This window comes from Aquarana catesbeiana, linkage group LG01 (genome assembly GCF_042186555.1).
Source record: "Aquarana catesbeiana isolate 2022-GZ linkage group LG01, ASM4218655v1, whole genome shotgun sequence".
In the NCBI taxonomy this organism is placed as follows: domain Eukaryota; kingdom Metazoa; phylum Chordata; class Amphibia; order Anura; family Ranidae; genus Aquarana; species Aquarana catesbeiana.
This window is the reverse complement of record NC_133324.1, coordinates 354,696,790-354,717,376: the sequence shown is the minus strand read 5'-3', so window position 1 is coordinate 354,717,376 and position 20,587 is coordinate 354,696,790.

Sequence of the window (20,587 nt, the reverse complement as noted above, 5' to 3'; positions counted from 1 at the left end):
CTGACCTCTGAACCCTGTCTCACTTACTACTGACTTTTAAACCCTGCCTGACTTGATACTGACCATTGAACTCTGCCTCAACTACTACTGACCCTTGAACTGTGCCCCACTTACTATTTATCCCTGAACTCTGCCTCACTTACTACTGACCCTTGAACTCTGCCCCACTTACTACTTACCACTGCATCACTTACTACTGACCCCTGACCTCTGCATTACTTACTACTGACCCCTGAACTCTGCGTCGCTTACTACTGACCCCTTATCTCTGCATTACTTACTACTGACCCCTGACCTCTGCATCACTTACTACTGACCCCTGAACTCTGCGTCGCTTACTACTGACCCCTTATCTCTGCATTACTTACTACTGACCCCTGACCTCTGCATCACTTACTACTGACCCCTGAACTCTGTGTCACTTACTACTGACCCCTGAACTCTGCATCACTTACTACTGACCCCTGACCTCTGCATCACTTACTACTGACCCCTGAACTCTGTGCCACTTACTACTGATCCCTGCCTCTGCATCACTTACTACTGACCCCTGACCTTTGCATCAATTACTACTGACCCCTGAACTCTTCATCATTTATTACTGAACCTTTGCGTCACTTACTACTGAACTCCTGCCCTCTGCCTCCCTTTAAACCACGTCCAACTTTCAGCGCAATGAAAACGACCCCCAGTTGTTCCCAAGGTGTGCTGACAGGAGAGTTCGGCTTGATCTTGCACACAGGCCCACTGATTTCAGAAAATGCCCCTGTAGTCAACCTTACTGAGCAGGTGCAAAAGGCACTATCTTATGTCACTCTTGCAATCTGAGACAGCTGAACTACCCCGAAGAAAACAAAATGACCTAGAACCCTGAGAGAAAGATATAAAATTACTGATTCACCCGCCTAAATATACTTATAATATGTAACTCTTGCGATTTATTCACGTTAGCCACAATCCACCATAGTCAAAAAGATTGCAAAAGGAGACAGAGGAAGCCAAATTGCTTAACCAGCCCCTTTACTCTGATACCCCTAACTAAAATCTAGTGGAACCAATTGCCTTCAGAAGTCACATAATTAGTAAATAGAATCCACCTGTGTGTAATTTAATCTCAGTATAAATACAGGTGTTCTGTGCAGCCCTCAGAGGTTTGTAAGAGAACCTTAGTGAACAAACAGCATCATGAAGGCCAAGGAACACACCAGACAGGTCAGGAATAAAGTTGTGGAGAAGTTTAAAGCAGGATTAGGTTATTAAAAAAATCCCAAGCTTTGAAAGCTAACACTGCACTGCACATCACCCTGAACACCCCATCCCCACCGTGTTGTGGGGATGCTTTTCTTTAGCAGGGACAGGGAAGCTGGTAAGAGTTGATGGGAAGATGGATGGAGCCAAATACAGTGCAATCTTAGAAGAAAACCTGTTAGAGTCTGCTAAAGACTTGAGACTGGGGCAGAGGTTCACCTTCCAGCAAGATAATGACCCTAAACATACAGCCAGAGCTACAATGGAATGGTTCAGATCAAAGCACATTCATGTGTTAGAATGGCCCAGTCAAAGCCCAGACCTAAATCCAATTGCGAATCTGTGGTAAGACTTGAAAATTGCTGTTCATAGACACTCTCCATCCAATCTGACAAAGATTGAGCTATTTTACAAAGAAGAATGGGCAAAAATCTCACTCTCTAGGTGCACAAAGCTGGTAGATACACACCCAAAAAGACTTGCAGCTGTACTTGCAGCAGAATGTGGTTCTTCAAAGTATTGACTTGGGGGCTGAATACAAATGCATGCCACACTTTTCACATATTTTTTTGTAAACAATTTTGAAAACCATTTATCGTTTTCCTTCCACTTCACAATTATGTGCCACTTTGTTTTGGTCTATCACATAAAATCCCAATAAAATACATTTACCTTTTTTGGTTGTAACATGACAAAATGTGGAAAATCTCAAGGGGTATGAATACTTTTTCAAGGCACTGTATAATTATAGTAGAGGTCAAAGACTGAGTGACCCGAGCCAAAAGTAGACCTAATCAATTACAATGATGGTAGTTGATATACAATAGCTGCTGGTAACTGAACATGCAAGAATTTTAAGCTTCATTATAGGTTTATAAAAACAAATGAATATCAAGTGTACATATATAAGCTGATGATTATTGTCTTGATGTTATCATTGCCTTTAATAGACATGGTTCTATATTTACCTTTTATTTGTAATACATATGTTTTCAGTTGTTTTTCAGCATTCTTGCTAAAATGACTGTTGCATGAAAGTGAATTACAGATGGTTGCCAGGCTACATAATATTTGAGTTAAGTTATACACTGGAATAAGTAGAACTTTAGTAACCCCTTTACCTTTACCTCATTCCTAATGTTCCCATGACACTCTGAGATGAGATGCCTGTGTAAGTCTAGCCAGAGCTAGTGACCTAGTGACATGTAAATATATGGAAACTAATAACAAGAACACGACTACTATTCTGTTTAAGAGAAACTAAAGGGAACAAAGGTGCACAGCAGTAACAAGAAATGAGCAAATCAATTTAAAAAGAATATCTAAAAAGTATATTCAATTTTTACAAGTTTTTAACAGCTTCATAACTGTTTTAAAGCAGAACAAAAGTCCCACTTTGAAAAATTGCTAGGAGCATCAAATTTTGACAAAACACATGCAGAATTTCTACTGTGAAGAAATAAACCTTCCCCATGCTGCTAGCGAATTTTCCTCAAGAGTGTACACTGTAGGTTGCATGTGCCTGGGTTATCATCAGTGGCCGTTCAATGGTCGAAGAGGATCTCCATGGGGATTCAAAGAACTTCAGAAGGAATGACGATCACAGCCTTGACCTGTCATAGCTGGATGAGGACACACTGATGGTTAAGTATGCCATAATCTGCATACTTGTATGTTATGACAAAAGCTCACCTGCACACAGAGGAATTTAAGGTGCATTTTGCTAATTGCAACAAAATTGGGATAATACCCACCTAATATTTGCTACATGTTTCTATGCAATAAGCATAACCTTTTAGATGCTCTTTTTTGGAACTTCCAGCAAGGAAAAACTCTACTTAGTTCTCGAAATGTTATGAGAGGGTCTGGGAAGCTGTGTTTATCATAATTAATTCTGTCTAAAGGCAGATATTTCATCTGTTGCACTCAGGGCTTATTTCTCAGAGAAAAGGTGCAGAAACTCATACCCCTCTCTTAGGTCATGCTTGCCTCTGCCCCTACCTGCCCCTGGGACCACCCCCTAGAACAGCCCTAGGACTGCCCCTAGAAAGCCCTCTTAAAATATTCAGTAAAGAGACAGCCCAATCCAGCAAAGAGATATCCCCATATTCATACAATGCAGCAAAGAGACTGCCCGATTTATTTAGCAAAAAGACAGCCCAATCCAGCAAAGAGACAGCCCCAGATATTCAGCAAAGAGACAGTCCAATCCAGTAAAGAGACATCCCAAAATATTCAGCAAAAAGACAGCCCCAAATATTTTGCAAAAGGACAGCCCAATCCAGCAAAGGGACATCCCCAAATATTCAGCAAAGAGACAGCCCAATCCAGCAAAGAGACATCCCAATATTCAACAAACATCCCCAAATATTCAGCAAAATGATATCCCAATTCAGCAAAGAGGCAGTCCCAAATATTTAGTAAAGAGACAGCCCAATCCAGCAAAGAGATATCCCCATATTCATATTCATTTTGATATCCCAATTCAGCAAAGAGGCAGTCCCAAATATTTAGTAAAGAGACAGTCCAATCCAGCAAAGAGATATCCCCATATTCAGCAAAGAGACAGCCCAATCCAGCAAAGGCATCCCAAGATATTCAGCAAAGAGACAGCTCAATCTAGCAAAGAGACATTCCAATCCATCAAAGAGAAAATCACAGCACAGGTCCACATCTCAGCAGCATTACTAGACAGTGTACACACAGCCCCATTCGGCAGCATCATCAATTTACTTTACTAGAAAATGTCTAAAAACTTGTTTCCAGGCAGTCACCAATCAGTCCGAAGGACAGGCTACCCACATGATTGAACTGCAACTCTTCCACACAGTTGAGCAGACTGGCTACAAAATGAGTATCCGGTCTGCAGGGAGAGGCGGAGTGCAGATGATATCCTTCCGCCTTTTGTTCTCTCAGGCTGCAGCTGGAACAGCCGGAGCTCAGCTGTACTGTAACGCCTTATGCTTACTCTGTGGCCACCCTGCTTTGCTACAGACAGACCCAGAGATATTGTTTTGCTCCCACACGGTGTCTGGCAGAAGTGCCGGAACGGCGCCCCATCATGTTCCTCCAAAAAAAAAAAAACCTTGGTTGTACTAGATTTGAACAATGTCTGTCTTAACAAAAGATTAAAGGTTAAGGTGTCAGTAGTTAGTAGTCAGTATGCATTGAGTTCTGATTCAACCCACAGAAGGGTAAGGGACTGGTTTATAGCCACTCCATTGTTTAACAGTATTTCAGATTTTGTAGCTTTTAAACAGTAGCAAGAAGTAAGAAGCAGGGAGTAGCAAGAAGTAGCAATAGCAAGAGGAGGGAGTGATATATGTTCTTTTACTAGTAGCTGGCTCCATAAAATATGGAATCCAAGCCTGGTAAACACTAACAGCGGGTTGAACAAAAAAAATTGACAGCTCTGGTTGGAACCGCTGTACTAACAGTCCGGCGTTAGTACAGCAATTACCTCCACTGAGCTGCTGTGTTCTGACAGGGGGACAGCCCCCCTCCAGAACACTCTGGTCAAAGCTTTCAGCCATTGGCTGAGAGCGCTATTTCTGAGCCAGTCGGCTGCTGGTTTTCCACGATGCTCATCCGACAGAGGCCAGCCAAACCGCCAGATTATGTCGGCTGACGTACACACGGGCCAAATGTCAGCCGGTTTTTATGTAACCGGCCGATGTTTCCCGACATTCGGCCCGTATGTACTAGGCATAAGATTTGCCATCATTGTGTATATATCAGTCCAGTCTGTCAAAAACACTAATGTGTGAGACGCTGCATCCCTACCCCACTGTCATAGACAGGGTGGGAGATTGTTATGGGTCATACATTATAGTAGTTAAAATGTGTTTAAACCCACTAGATTTATACCGTCAAATATAGGTATATTTTGCCCTTATTGAAATAGATAGGATAAAACACTTTCAATTGTTTATTTTATAGACCAAACAGAGCAAAGAAATTCATTGTAAGGGTTTGCATGCACGTCAAGCCCTTTCCAATACCTGTGTGTTTTTCATAGATATCCACTAAGTTCATATCTTGTCAATATAAATCAAATCATAGGGATATGAAATCAGTAAAATCACCCAATATTGCATACTGCTTTTTATTTTTGCTTCAAACCGGCTTAGCCAGTACCACTGTACCATTGTAATTGTCCTGTAGGATGTGAACATTTGTATCTGTTTACTTTCTAACGAATTACAAACTAAACAAATATAATAAATCACTGAAAGAAGTAACAATCATTCCTATAATTTTAAAATAGTATTTTGATGATCACATTGGAATTTGTATACAAATTATTATAAATTTGAAATTGCGTGGTTTTAGTTTAGAAAAATAATTGTGTGTATAGGCATGCCATCTTGTGGAATTAAGTGGTATTTCAAAACCAAAACAATATTACTCTTTGCTTACTACAAAATAGCACAATTGTTAATTTATTTGATGCTGTATAGAGTATAAAGGGTATACATGTTATTAAATATTGCTGTTTGGATTATTTTCTATAACTACATAACTCCACATCTGCAGTTTGCTAAATTTATGATTATGAGCATCAACATAAATCCCAGTCACTAAAATCTTATATAAGCTTTACCATGTTAAAGCCTATTTACACTACAGATGTGTTAACAAATGTATTGGCCATTAGCATGCATTATGTTCAATCAGCCTATTAATTTAATGCACCATATAGGGCCTGATGCATTTCCCTAGTGCAGTGCACCGCAACACATGGTAAGTGCATTACCACATGTTAAGGGGCCCTGAAATGCAAGTGTGTTGTGGTGCCATTCACAATGTAGGGCATTACTGCAGCACAGTGGTGTTAATGGGTAATGAAACTAAGGTTTTTTTTTTTAATGAAAGCAATAGATTTAAAAACAATGCCTGGTGAACCTACCATGATGGTTCTCGTTCATGCACTTCCTGCTATGGGGTAACAACTGTCTTCATTTGTGTTCCTATGTTGTCACCTGTCACTATAAGAGGCAGTGCTGGCACATAATGCATAGACCTGGTTCACTGTTGTCACTATCAGGAATCCAGGCCAGAGCAATGTTGTGTAACTGATGCTGGAGTGAGCGCATATACACAAGAGATGGAGGCTGGAGGAAATCAGCAGAAATAAAGAGTAAAAAAGGTAAAAACCATGTAGAAACAAAAGCCATATATTTATAATATACAGTTAGCTGGTTTCGAAGAATGAGTTTGTGTGAAGAATTGGTCAAGGGGGTGTAGAAGAGGAGCTTATCTGCACTTGATATTTTTGATGGATTGATAGGATACCATATGGATAGTGGTTGAACTGTTTTTATAAGACATTCATGCATTCACAAGCACTTAAATTATATGAATCATAGGCACTTTAGATTGATAACTTGGAAATGTTCATTTATTGCACTTACAGTTATGGTTAAATATGAACACATATCACGTGTACTGCAAATAAATCATACCTTATTCATTTATTTATGTGTTTCCTAGATCTGTCACAAGTGGATTTTAAATATTACAGATTTTGTAATAATTATTTAAAATAAGCCGGTCATTTGAGAAATACAAGGCCTGCCATTTTTGACCTCCCTTAAATAAAATGTAGTTTTCAGACTGTTATTTTTACCCACTCTCTGGCTTATGATACCTCTTGAGTCACAGACTTGGTACAAACATACAGATCATTAACACCAGTGAAGTTAGTACTCCTTATCTGCTAATTTATTCCATGTCCCTGACTCAAAGTATTCAAGCAAGAAGGTTAACATGGCTACCAGGCAACTAGCATTTTGATAAGAAAAGGTCAGCATCTGCAGCCTCTAGCTTTCTCTAATTATATTGTAGCGTGGGTTTTATGTAAACCAACTTCTGCAGCACAGACATCACCAGTGGCGGCCCGTCCATAGGGGCGCACAGGCGCCACCCCACCCAGCAGTCAAAAATGTATTTTTTTTTTTTAAATTGAAAAAAAAATGTTCTTTAAGTGTTCGAGCACCGGACACAGTGCACTATGAGAAGCGCCATGTCAATGCAATCACGAGATTGCAAATGAGGCGCTTCATTTGCAGGGTTGTGACCTGCTTTGTGGTGCATTCAAAAGCGCCGGACAACTTCCGCCTGTAGTATTACTACGGGCGGGTGCTTTGTTCTTCTAGTTAACTGGTTACTTCCAGTTTCTGTATGCTAATGGTGAACTAAAAGTGACGTGGGCAGCTCCATGGAATGCACGGCCCGAGCGGAGCTGCCTGTAAGGTAAGTATGAGACTCAGTCAGCAGTGTATTGTTCTACTCTAATCCATATACAAGTCAGCTCTTACGTCATATATGCTGCTGCTGGAAAAGGTCAATGGGTTATCGCTGATGCGCTGGGGAGTGGGGACAGTTATAATGGGCACAGCAGGTGTACATGCCTGGCCAAAAAATCAGCACAGGGATGATGGTGGGAAGTGAACCCATCATAATGTGTACAGTGAGGCTGCAATTGATGGAACAGTGGCTGCATTTAATAGCACAGTGGCTGCATTTGATGGGCACAGTGGCTGCATTTGATGGGCACAATGGCTGCATTTGATGGGCACAGTGGCTGCATATGATGGGCACAGTGGCTGCATATGATGGGCACAGTGGCTGCATATGATGGGCACAGTGGCTGCATTTGATGGGCACAGTGGCTGCATTTGATTTTTTTTTTGTATTTTTTCAGTTTGTTTGCGCCCCCCAAAAAATTTTGAGCACCATCTGCCACTGGACATCACTTTGATGCTATTAAAATTGATTTCCCAAACTCAGTGGCACAGGGCTAACTGAAGCAGTTTACCCAAAATGTAAGGCTCTTCTCTCTGATCCCTGAGGGGAGTCTAAAGTCCAGGACCAAACAATGGCCTCCCGACCAGCCTAGCTGGAGCTCTCTTCATCTCAAATGAGACTATAGAATATCCCACACATTCAGGGCCATCACAGTGGACATACATGAACATATTGTCCCATGCCCCCACCTTGCAGGGACATTAGGAGCTTCCAGCGAGACAAAGTCAAGCTAGTCTACACCACCTCTCTGACCCCACTCTCCACCATTAACAGGTTCTAGCATTGGGAAAATGTTCTTAATAACAGGAATTTCCAGACCCGAAGATCCTTAAACCCTTTCAAAATGTTTGGCAGGAATGAAAAATGCTGTCAATTAAGAAAGCTTTCGGAAATAGAAGTGGCAATAATCTATTTTTATCAATTGACTAAATGGAAAGTAAATGAACGGAACAGAAATCTAAATCAAATCAATATTTGGTGTGACCACCCTTTGCCTTCAAAATAGCATAAATTCTTCCAGGTACACTTGCACACAGTTTTTGAAGGAACTTGGCGAGTAGATTGTTCCAAACATCTTGGAGAACTAACCACAGATCTTCTGCAAATGTAGTGTGCTTCAGATTCTTCTGTCCCTTCATGTAATTCCAGACAGAATCAATGATGTTGAGATCAGGGCTCTGTGGGGGCCAAACCATCACTTCTAGGACTCCTTGTTCTGAAGATCGTTCTTAATGAGATTGGCTCTATGTTTAGAGGCGTTGTCCTGCTGCAGAATAAATTTTGGGCCCAATCACATGCCTCTTTGATGATATGGCGTGACGGATATTATCGTCCTGTATTTCTCAGCATTGAGGACACCATTAATCCTGTCCAAACCTCCAACTCCATTTGCCGAAATGCAGCCTCAAACTTCCAAGGAACCTCCGCCATGCTTCACTGTTGCCTGCAGACACTCATTATTGTACCACTCTCCAGCCCTTTGGTGAAAATAACTACCTCCTGCTACAGTCAAATATTTAAATTTTTGACTCAGTCCAGAACACCTGCTGTCTTTTTTCGTCACCCCAGTTCCTATGTCTTCATGCTTAGTTGAGTCAGTTAGTCTTGTTACCATGTCAGAAGTATGGCTTTTTGGCTGCAATTCTTCCACGAAGACCACTTCTGGCCAGACTTCTCTGGACACTGTAGATGGGTGTACGTGGGTTGCACTGGTTTCTGATAGTTCTGTGCTACTGGCAATGCTGGACATTTTCCGATGTTGAAGGGAAGTAAGCATGATATGTATTAAGTTCTACTTGTCTGACCATTACGTCTACAGTCCTCAATGTTGCCCGATCAATGGACCTGCAATGGCACTGGTCCCTGGTGCTGCATCCACATCTCTCACAGCCTCATTCCAAATTCCTCTTCCATGACGGCTTGTATCTGTACCTCTCCTCTTCGGCAAACCAGACCTCAGATCCCAGTGGTGGTTTGGATGTTCCAGACTGCAGAAAGCATCCCAATGCTGCTGCGTAATGTGACGGACCACCTGGCACCCCGCCTGGGTGCCTCTGCCAAAAGGTTCCTCCTGCCCACCAAACGCTTCCAGCAGACCGATAGCTAATACCAGCCCTTTACCACAAGCATCGTACACAGAAAAGATGTTGAGATAGAAACCAAAGGAATCACTGTTTATTGAACAGAAATAAAGTTTTTCTATAATCTTCAAAAAATAGGGGCAATCACAACATGAACAATAAAAACAAATATTGCACATTGGTGTAAACATCCCACAATGGTTAGGTAGCGAGGTAAAGTTGCCACAAGACCAATCATATCATGTATGATTAGCAAACAGACAGAAGCAATAGGTGACTCAATTAAAAATGGGAATTCACACCTACAAGGCACACAATGGGAGAAAAACACTTAAAGCGGTAGTAAAGCCTGCTTTGTTATTTTTACCTACAGGCAAGCCTTTCTTAAGGCTCACCTGTAGGTAAAATGAATGTCTTCTAAACGTGCACTGTTTAGGAGATATTCACCCTGCATGCAGCCATGGGCTTCACCGGCGCATGCAGTCTGAAGGTCTTATCCATCATGCCATACCATCAGGGAGGTGTGTGAAATAAATTTTGTTAGGTTTTTTTAGTTTCAGACTCCAGTCGATATTGTTCCGTCAGCGCATTTAATTTCTCTTTGTGAGTTGGATTAGCAAGGATTACTCAGACTGCATAAGTAATTTCCTAAAATAACAAATCAGCATCTTAAAGCGAATATAGCCAATCTTCTCAAATAACGAAAGAATTACAAAGCTTCAGAAAATACGAATTGATTCGGAACAATGAATATATACTCTCCTGAAATAATTAAAACGTCTCTGAAAATGAATCATTCTAATATAATGAGTATGACAAAGAGAAATAATATACTTGATGACTGAAAATTAAACTAATTTTTCCATCTTGTACCTCTCTACCTGGGTCCCATTTTTTTCTGCCAGTTCTGTGCTGATGGCAGTGGTGGACATCTTCCAATGTCGAAGGGGGGTAAGCATGATGTGTCTTTCATCTGCTGCAGTTTCTTTGGCAAACCACTGCATCTATGACCCTCAATGTTGTCCATTTCTTTATGCTTTTTCAAAAGAGCTTAAACAGCAAAGGGTTCATACACCTAACATTGATTTGATTTAGATTTTTCTTCTGTTCGTGCACTTTGCATTTTGTAAATTGATAAAAATAAACAATTCAAATCTATATTTTTGATAGCATTCTGACTTTACAGCATTTACAGTGCCTTTAAAAAGTATTTATACCCCTTGAAAGTTTACACATTTTGACATGTTACAACCAAAAACATAAATGTATTTTATTGGGATTTTATGTAATAGACCAACACAAAGTGGCACATAATTGTGAAGTGAAAGGAAAATTATAAATGTTTTTTCTAATTTTTTATACATAAATACCTGAAAAGTGTGGTGTGCATTTGTATTCAGTCACTGTGCAAACTGCTCCTGTGTTTTTTTTTATCTCCTCTTGAATGGAAAGAAAGATACATTGTATATTTTCTTCTCCCAAAGAACATATATTTTACCAACATTCTCAACAGGTGGCCATGGTCATACAAACATATTTTTAGATCAAAGATAGTATTTTTAAAAGTGGTACCAATTTAACTGTGGTATAGTGACCTGACATATAGAAAGACTATTTAGCCAGGAATCTGGCTTGAATCATTCCATATACTGATCCTGTGGTGTGTAAATCAATAAAACAACACAAGATGGGTGCATTTGTTTTTATGATGATTATGCAGCTTGGAGCTAGTTAGTGATGCTTAAGAAAACAGGCTGCGTGCTTTGACCTTCATAGTAAGGGAAATGTCTGTGTGAGTGGGTTTAATGCATGTTTTTGCTGTAGCAAATCTTTTGATAAGTAACTTCATGAATAATCATACTTGTGACCCTCACAGAATAATGATGGTAATAAATATTAAATATCAAGAAGGTCAAGTTTTCAGCTTTTCACCCTACAATCAATGTTCCCAAACTCAGTAAGTCTCATGCATAAATGTATCTGAAAGAAGAAATATTTTTTTTCCTGTTTTTTTCACTGTCCCTACTATGTTAACAAGTGCAGTATTCCATAGACACACCCTAGTCCAGTGATAGCGAATCTTGGTACCCCAGATGTTTTGGACTACATTTCCCATGATACCGATGCACTCTGCAGTTTAGTCGAGCAACATGGGAAATGTAGTTCCAAAACATCTGGGGTGCCAAGGTTCGCCATCGCTGCCCTAGTCCATACTGGGTAGAATTCTGCAAGAAAGGAGAAATATAGGGTAGAGCGCCACATAAAAGGAGAACTATGGGGTGGAGGGCCATGTGAAAGGAGAACTATTGGGTGGAGCGCCATGTAAAAGGAGAACTATTAAGTGGAGCACCATGTTAAGGAGAATTATTGAATAGAGTGCCCTGTTAATGTGAAATTAGTGACCATAGTGAGTGGAGAATTGAGCCAGATCGATGCTCCAGGTGAGTATATTAATCCACCAAAAAGGAAATGCTGGGTGCTAGCTCCGGCTCGCAACCGTGAAACCCTTTTGAAGAAGCACAATGTATTTGTGAAACTTTTTCACCCCTTAAACCCTTGTTTTAGTCCTGGTGGCAGTCTTTCAATAAACCTGTTGGATGGATGTTGGTGTGCAGCTAATTTTTCTCACTTCGTCACCATAGTGAGTGGACAGGATAAGACCTCCAGTTGGTATAATTTATACTTTGTGCCCTAGAGGTAGAAGCCATGGACCAAAGTATGTGCCTTGTGTTGCGTTTTCTCTGCATATCTTTATATGATTATATAGCTTGACTATTTCTTTGAAAAAACTAAGGTAATTTATTTAAATCATACAATTTTAATCTCAACCCTGCTGTAAATAAAAATAAAAAGAATATAGAAAAATACACCTATTAACCTAGTTAGGGTTAGTTAGAAAGGTGTTTTTCTCACTGTCAAAATCTCCAACAGCAGCACAGACAAAATTAAAAATACCTTTTTTTTTTTTATATAGCAAATGTACTCAGAATGGCGAGCAGGCAGAGATCAGGAAATTAATGTCAATGAAGTTGGAAGTGTTTGGCCCTGATTGAATCTGGTTTCAGAACTGTCATTGCCCAGCTGCTGTGGCCGTGGAAACAGCTAATCAAGCACAATCTGTGCTTGAGAAGCTGCATTGAAGGCAGGGGCGGATCCAGAGTCTAGTCTCGGGAGGGGCACTGCCAGAAAATATATTTTTTTGGGGTACATCTATCGGGGAAATGGCTGGTGTTGGCGCGTCAATCATCACGGCACCATGGTTGTTATGGTGTCAGGATGATTGAAGCGCATTATTACTATTATTACATTGTTATAAAAAATTAAATAGTTTAACTCACCATAATGCAGAATCAGTGGGAGCCCCGAGTGTGTCACTTGCCACGTCACATGTCACCAGATGCAGATTGTCACTTGCCACGTCGCCTGCCACATGTTGCGGATTGTCACTTGCCACGTCGCCTGTCACCAGATGCAGATTGTCACTTGCCACGTCACTTGTCACCAGATGCAGATTGTCACTTGCCACGTCGCCTGCCACGTTGCGGATTGTCACTTGCCATGTCACTTGCCATGTCGCCTGCCACATGTTGCGGATTGTCACTTGCCACGTCCCCTGTCACCAGATGAAGATTGTCACTTGCCACCTGCTAAGGTGGTCTCTTGTGTCCCAGAGACAGGCAGCAGAGAGATGATGTAATCTCTCTGTTGCCGCAGCTGCCTACATGGTGGGGGGGAACTGCAGGGATGCAGGGCGGGCGCCGGGCGGTGAGAGATGATGTCATCTCTCTGCTCCCCTGCCCGCCGGCTCCCTGATTGGCCAGCAACCTGCCCACAAACACATCGAGCGGCACATGTCACCACCTGAGCCGCCGGGCCAGCCCGCTGTCTCTCTCCTGCGGAGCCGCCCGGTGGCTCTCTCTCTCTCACCTATGGAGCCTCCCGGCGGCTCTCTCACTCACGGAGCCGCCCGGCGGCTCTCTCACCTATGGAGCCGCCCGGCGGCTCTCTCACTTACGGAGCCGCCCGCCGGCGGGCTCTCTCACAGTCACTCACCTGCATTTCACGGAGGGGGCAATTGCCCCGTTGCCCCCCCCTGGATCCGCCCCTGATTGAAGGGCAGTGTCTAACAGACCTCAATGTCTAGATAAAGAGAACCTATCACCTGCCCAATGTTATCATGTAAGGGGCTTATTAGCTCCCTTGCTATAGCAGTAAAGTATAATGAAAAGAAAAATATAAAAAGTTTAAAAAAATCATTCTAACATTTAATAAAAATCATTTAAAAAATCAAAGCACTGCATGTAAGAAGGCTGATTTCTTTTGTGTTCTTAGCAGCTCGTAGTGATAGCTAGATTGTGGAAATCTCCCATGATACCATTTGATATGGTTAAGACCAAACTCTCCTGAATAATGCTCAACAAGGAACTCTCAGCCATCCTCAATGATAAAATGCCCCGGTTTGAAAAAAAATGAGAACCCTGGATCACCTATCTTTCAGGAAACACTTTGGGGGTCATTTACTATAGCACCGATAAATGATCCTGCAGTCCTGGAAAATAGTGCCCAATTAAGGCCAATTAAGACTTCAACTCTCAGAAACTGGGTGTTAATGCAAATGGAAAGCAGCGCTATTGCCGGCAAACATGCCTGTCAGATCACATATGCAGGAATAGTGGAAGTCAATGGGGTTCGAACCTGCAAAATCCAAAGTTCTCACTGAAGGCTTATATGCAAGTTCTTTGCCATAAAAAGTGTATGGGGACCTGGGTCCTGCCCCAGGGGATATGTATCAACTGGAAAAATGGAAAATTGTATCAAATACTTACCATAATTTTCCTTTCCTGACGCCAAACCATGGCAGCATACTAGTGATAGAGCTCAGCCTCTTGACCACTCCCTCAGGACCAGTGAATACCATAAATGAAGGCATGGTTAGAAGCCACCCCATTCTTTGTAACAAGCCACATATATATATATATATATATATTTTTTTTTTTTTTTTTACTTTGAAGCTCCAAGAGCTTAAATCTCTGATAACCTTCTGCTTAAAGTGGTGTTCCGGCCGAAATTATACTTTTTAAATAAAAATATCCCTATAATACACAAGCTTAATGTATTCTAGTAAAGTTAGTCTGTAAATTAAGGTTTGTTTTGTTAGTTTATAGCAGTAGTTTGTTATTTTATAAACTTACAGCAGGCCGTGGCCATCTTAAGTCTGGGCATCTGAAGCCAGACTGTATTTCTTCCTGGATCTCATTCTTGCAAATCTCGCACATGCTCAGTGCAGCACAAGCAGTGTAATAGGTTTCAGGTCAGGTTTCCATAGCAACAGCAGTGTCAGAGGAAGTTGCCGTCCCTTCCCAGAAAGCATTGCAAACAGGAAATGATGCGATGGGCCGCGTCCAGGGAGGAGGAAGTGAAAAATGAATACAGCAGATATACAGTAAGTGCTGAGAAAAAAATTAAAAAATATCCAATTCGTTTACAGTGCACAGTTTAGTGAGGGATGCTGAAGAGTTGTAAAAGTGGGTGGAACTCCACTTTAAAGTTCTTGCAATTGATATTGCCTTGTAAGTGATGGCCTGAACCGAACATTGCTCTGTTGGAACAAACGGTTAAACTGATATGAGATCCAGCAACTCCAATAGATCTTTCTTTCTTGGTGACCGACTCCTCACGCCTGCCCTCAAAAGTTGTGCAAACTGAAGAATTCGTGGTCCATTTAAATGTGTTATTGCCCATATATCCCACACTTGTGAGTATAGAACAGCTGAGACTGGAAGGACAGTAGGATCAAAGTTTTGCTCTACAAATAAAAAGCAAACTTGTTCCAGAATTAGGCCTAGATGTTGTAAGTAGAATGTCTTCTCGCACACAACAAAGTAGAGATCACTCTGGAGTGAAACTGGAGCAACTGGAGTTGCCCATCCTCCCCCTTTAGTGCCTTTGCTTGCAGCCCCTGTGTATGCTATGGAGGGGAAATGTCTTCTGTACCCTGAAATGAACGACCAGGGAAAACCGAGGGCCTCCTGGTCAATATGGAGGATTGGCTATGACAACTATGTTCTCCGTTGACAGCCTCAAGAGGAATTTCATTTACGGGAAATGTTGGGGAAAAATAAATAGGTTAGATTGCAGTCCCAGGGAGAGACCAGAGTATGTGCCTCTTACGCCTCGAGGTACGGAAACAAAATCAGACCAAATTTTGTGATTACTGTGGGAAACGAGGAGGTCTGTCTGTGGTAGGTCCCACCTGTGGACCAGCTCAGAGCAGACCTGGGTCATAGACCCACTCATTGTGCTCTGGAAAGCTTGTACTTGTTCAAAAGAAAAATCCGCTGGGAGTTAAACTGCTTCCGAAATTTTGCTGGTGATCGTCCGCTCCAGGCGTTATGGGTTTCACCTCTCTTAATAGCATATTTTCATCCTGGAGCTGAATATAGGCGACTGTTGCCCTGTTGCTAAACTGCAAGGAGATTCTGTGTAGTAAGGCCAAAGTGTTAAAAGGGATGTTTGAACCCCCAGCGCGTTCAAGATTACCCTCCTTGGCTGGGAATCTTTGCTTGCCTTGACCAAAAGTCCTTCGCAGTGCATCTTCCCAGCTGTCTTGCAGACATGATTTGTAGCAATTTTCCAGTCTAAAGGTCCTAACGGACCAAGACTTCCTCAAGGCCTTTCCATTACTGTGGACCGCTACTCATATTGAGTAACACTTATTAACTGTGTTCTCTCCTGTTTCCCCCCTTGCAATAAGAATTCTAGATAAAATTTGCACAGGTGCCCATGCACCCCAGGAATCATCTATATGACGTTGTGCCCAGATGACTGAAGTACTGAGAAGCCATCAAACAAGCGGAAGTATTCGTCCTCAGAATACTGTTCCTGACTGTCACCACTTCCTCTGATGGAAATAAAACAGAGGAAATAGCAGAGCACCCCCAGGTACACCAACCATTGGGATGGAGAAAGTTGGCTCTGCTTTCCCTCTAAGATGTGAGGATAGAATAGGCATTCTGACGATCCAGCAACAGCCTCCAGCCATGTGGTTATACTGTTTAATGGACTCCGTCTTAAAGATCTCAAAGAGGGCCCAAAAGTGTTCGACCTCTTCCGATCTGCAACTGGACACTACAACATCCCCTGCAAACTCCAAACAGGATTGGGTAGAAAACCTGCAATCCCTCTTGAATCTGAAGTGTCTGTAAGCATTGTAGCAGCCCATGCGCTGTTGTGGTGGACTTGGCAGCTCAGTGGGAAAGAAATGGTCTGGAGGAGGAGCAGTGAGGAATCTCCCGAAGTGACCATGTGTGTCTGATACCTTCATCCAAGGCTCTGTACAACATGCTGTCCAGAAACCCATGAAGCGTGCCTTCTAGGTCTTACCTTAAGAGTCTGGGCATACACTTTTGTGACTGGCTCACTGATTTTCCCAGAAGTCTGCACTAAGATACAAGTCAGATTTTCGGTATCCACTGCTACCAAAATGTCATTTTTTGCAAGATACTCCCAATAGGTAATCATGTCTAAAGGGATGCAGACCCTGTCACTCTCCTCAGAGTCCTGCAGGTGCAGCAGCTGGTTGATAATTATTAAACCATTCCCATTAGACTCACTCAGTACATGGGCTGGATATTGCTGGTCTGCCGGCACTTGCAGATGCTACAGTATGTAGGAGCAGGTTGACCTTTAGCTTGTTCAGGGTATACAGTTTCAACAGCCTATTTATACGGGCATTTTTCTCGAACCCCCTCCATTCTTCCCCACTTTTGTTTCTAGGAAGCAATACGCAGCCCGGGATCTCAACCATATGGCCTCCCTAGTCGCCAAAGTGCTAGGGTGCTCTTCCAGTGGTTATACAAGCAACTAGGGGGGACTTCCTGGTCAGTCTCCCTATTTTGAGTAGCAGACTGCTGCATCTGTAATATATGTAGCAAGGACCCAGGCCTCCTTTAGTCCAATGAGAACCTTCAGAGCCATGAGTTGTCGGCTTCAGTGCAAAGTAGATTCATGGGTGCCAGACACCAAGGGTGTGCCACCTGTCCAGGATTCAGCCGGACAGTTCGGGTTTTGAATCATGTGTCAGGGTTTCAGTCCACCTGAGACCCGGACATATTACCTGGATCAGGCTGTGGTTCCCTAAGTAACCGAGATAGTCATACACAAATCTGTTGCTGCCGTAGGCGGCTGTTTGGCCTCACTGAAGGGTAATGATGTCAGCAAGAGCAACTTGGCCACACCTACTAGCACGCTCTCAGTGCTACATTACCACTCTCATTAGGGCACCCAAATGTGTCTGTGTAATGCTAACCTGGCAAACTCCCAGACTTCTACAGGACAGCCACACAGGGAAAAGCATCCAGCAAGATGCCACATCTGCACGGATAAGAGCGTTGTCTCTTATGGCAACAGTCTCCAATACAAGTGTAACAGTTGCTTCAGGTAATTAGGGCGAGTTCAAAACAGAATCTTGTGCCACTCTTATCAATAATAAAGACATTTGGTATTAACTGTTAGCTGTATACTCCTCCAGGCAGTGTCTACTCACCAGCCTCCTGGGTATAGATGCTGCGCCACGGGCCCTGCAGGACTCTTGCTGGGGGGCTGGCTCTGGGGAAGAGGAGTAGAGACGTCTTCCTTGGAGCTTTTCTCCTGAGTGGGAGCGCCATCCGGGCAATGCTCCTCTGAATAACATGCTCCTTGCCTTGGCCCAGCCCTCTTGAGAGCATGAGCATGTGGGGCTGAAGCAAATCAAAGCAATCCGCACGAAAAGGCCACTCTTTTCCTAAATTGTTTTTTTTTTTTTTACACTGGGCATGGTCATACTTCTTGCTGAAGTCCCCGGCTGATCTTCCAATGGGACCCTTTGGGCGGGTGGCTGGGCTGAGGTAAATTCAGACAAGGAATCTTGTACTACCTACTTCAGTAATAATGAGACTTGCTCAGTGTTCTGCTCCCTGTCTACTGCAGACTCCTCTAGTCAGTCTTTGCACACCAATTTATTGGATAGGGGGACTGCGCCACAAGCCCAGCCTGATATCTTGCTGGGATGCCTGTATTGCTCTGGAGAAGAGGAGGCGCGATGTGCTCTTTTGGATCTTTTGACCAGGAGCGATGTCTGGAGCTATGCTCCTTTGGAGAACGCCTGTCCTCTCTTGTTCTTTAACTCTGAGAGTGTGAGGAGCTAAAACATATCAAATCAAACAGTATTAGAGGGCACACTTTTAAGGACACCTGAAAACGTACCAACTGGTGGGCCCCCTACCTTAAAGGGGTTGTAAAGGTAACATTTTTTAAAAAAAAAATAACAAACATGTTATACTTACCTTCACTGTGCAGCTCGTTCTGCACAGAGTGGCCCCGAACCTGGTCTTCTGGGGTCCCTCGGCGGCTGTTTCAGCTCCTCCCCGCAAGCATTAACCACCTTAATGCGAGCTCCCTCACATGGTGGTGAGTGCTTGCGGGCGCGCTCCCGTGATACAGCCGGCGGCTATAGCCGCTCGCTGTATCACTCGGCCCCGCCCCCCGGCGCGCCGCGTCATCGGATGTGATTGACAGCAGCGCGAGCCAATGGCAGCGCTGCTTTCAATCCATCCACTGCAGCCAATCAGCGACCAGGCTGAGCTGCAATGGAGATGACGAGAACGAGCAGCGGAGATTCGAGGCGTCAGGTAAGTAAAACGGGGGGGCTGGGGGCGGCGGTATTGTCAAAAGTTTTTTCACCTTAATGCATATAATGCATTAAGGTGAAAAAATTTTTACCTTTACAACCCCTTTAAGTATTGAGGGTCTTACATAAGTGGTGGCTGACTCATGGTAGTAGAGAATAAGGGACGGCCAGCGGAAAAAGAGAGATAGCTGAAAAGAGAAACAGAAGGATGGAGATTGCCAGTAATCTTCTAACATGAAAGCCTGAAAACTACAACACAGCAAACAGCTGAAACAAACCAAAGGAAAAAAATGTACCCTTTTTTTTTAAGTACAGAAAACTTTTCACTAGCAGATGGCGACACAGAAGGCTGCTGAGACTGGATCCAGGAACAAACTTCACAGTCTGAAGACACAGTCAGGAAGCTGTATATTGCCCATCCCACAGCAGCCCACTGACACTTTTAAGTGATCCTGGGACAGGCAGAACCTGCCCCCAGACTCCAGTTGTTTGTGGGCAAAACTTTGCCCAGAACCAGAATGGCACCCAGTGCTCATGTGCGGACTGGGTGCAGCCCCATGACATCATCAGGAGCGTCCTAGGCCAGTAAATACAGCATTGGGCGGCCGCCCCACGCCTATAGGGAGACCCTGACACCTACTGCATCGTGCTACCCGCTCCTCGCTCAACCGGAACCTACCTAAAGCAAAATAAGAAGGGAGAAGAGCAGGAACTGAATAAAACAGGTAAAGTCAAAGACAAGGAAGCCCCCAGAAAAGGAAATGACAGGCTGCCCCCCCCCCCCCACTATGTTTTCAAAATGGACGTTTTTTCAGGAGCAGTGATTTTAATAATGCCTAAATTGAAACAATAAAAATTAAAGATTCCTGTAAATATTGTGCCTGCGGGTGTCCTTAGTATGCCTGTAAAGTAGCGCATCTTTCCCGTGTTTACTACCCTACCACAGCAAAATGACATTTTTAAAGGAACAAATGTCATTTAAAATTGTTCGCGGCTGTAATGAATTGCCAGTTCCTGGCAATATAGAGTAAAAATCTAAGAAAAAAACAGCGTAGGTTCCCTCCACCTGTCCATACCAGGTCCTTCGAATCTGGTATGGATATTAAGGGGAACTCCACGGCAATTTTTTTTTTTTAATTCCGTAGGGGTCCACCCTAAAATCCATACCAGATCCTTCCTGAGCACGCAACCTGGCAGGTCAGGAAAGAGGGGGGGCGAGCGAGTGCCCCCCCTCCTGAACCATACCAGGCCACAAGCCCTCAACATGGGGAGCGTGCTTTGG